Raw genomic sequence first — 1,581 nt, forward strand, 5'->3', positions numbered from 1 at the left:
GTTGTAAATTGTGCATTACTTATGTACAAATTGTCAGTTAATAACTCTCAGACAAATGTTATTTTGTGCATACTTATGAACAAATTTGTACATGAGCAATTCTTAAATTTGTACATTAGCTATGCACATAGAGCCCATAATTTTGTCCATGGATCACATATTTTATGCACTTATTATGAATAAATTTGTACAGAGGTACGCGTAATAGTTTGTGCTGGTAAAATTGACAAATTTGTGCATAGTTCAGTACGCGTAGATCTGTACATGAGCTGTGTACAAATTTGTACATAATTTTGCACAAAAATGTACATAGACATTTAGTGTGGACAGGCGAGCCACCTTCAGCGCAGTCCTCACCGTGGCTGGCAACATGCCGCTCCTCAGCCTCTCCTCGCACTCCTGCCTCAGCCCCTGACGCATGGGTTCGCGTACTGGGGCTTTAGCCGTATGGCTTTGTTGCCCAGCAGCTATGGAGGGAAAAGTATGCGTTAGGTCCAATTACAAACGGTCATTTGTGCAACATAATCAGCAGAAGCAAGGCAATCAGACTTACCTGTTACGTGGACGGTGTGTGCCCCATCCATATTCAGCTCCTGAATGGTGAACTTGTACTCCATTGTGCAGCTTTGGCCAGCACAATACAAGTAGGCATAAAAGCGAGGGGTCTTTCGCGGTGCGGCACGTTTTGTGGTGTTTGTGGAGAAAAGAGATGCCTTCTGGTCGCGCACAGAGAGTGAGCAGTAGATTCCTTCCGGCTTCTCCTCCTTAAACCGACGGGTGATCTCATCTATCCAGCCGGGTTTCAGTCTGCGGCGCCCCTTCGCGTGAAGTTGATCCCACCACTCTTGCGACACGGTGAAAGTAGTGAAGGGCGTATAGTGAAGTGTCGCTTCGTCAGTAGCCTGGCAGTGGTTCACCTCTCCATGGGCTGAGAAAAAAAAACAGCATCGTCGGGAAACAGTTCACCGGGGCGCCTGCAAGGTAGGCATCCCATACGGCCTCGGCGCCCCTAGGGTTGCATACCTCGCAGGAGCTAAAGAGGTACTTGATGGAAAACTCGCTATTGAAAGTTAAAAAGCAGATACGTGCACCCGAATTAAATTGTATTGCATTTCAGTACATACCATACACGTCCACCTAGAGCTGGTCCTGCTGTTCGACTGGGGTGGTGAGCCGAGGAATGGTAAATTGATAGCGCCGTCGGCACCCTTTCTTACTGCAGTGGCTGTATCCAGTGAACACACATTTCGGCAGGGCCTTATTACTCGTTAGTGTACCTGGAATTTTTGGGAGATGGGTTTTGTCTGCCACGATCGCACAATCTATCTCACTCATCGCATTGCGCAGAGCTATTCTTGCCGTCCCAATCCATGCCGGTGCGAACTTATTCGTATCGGGGAGGTAATAGGCCTCCCACCACTCCCTAGGCAATTGTATCCTAGCTATTAGTTCGTAGGATTGCGACTGCCATGGGCGAACTCAGATGTCGTGAAGAACATCAGAGACATATTGCATTAGTCGAAGCAAGACCAACCTATTCAACTGATTGTGGAGTGAAGAGGAGCTCTCTTTTAGATAAAG

The sequence above is a fragment of the Frankliniella occidentalis genome, unplaced genomic scaffold (genome assembly GCF_000697945.3).
Source record: "Frankliniella occidentalis isolate FOCC.00 unplaced genomic scaffold, Focc_3.1 Scaffold161, whole genome shotgun sequence".
Classification (NCBI taxonomy): domain Eukaryota; kingdom Metazoa; phylum Arthropoda; class Insecta; order Thysanoptera; family Thripidae; genus Frankliniella; species Frankliniella occidentalis.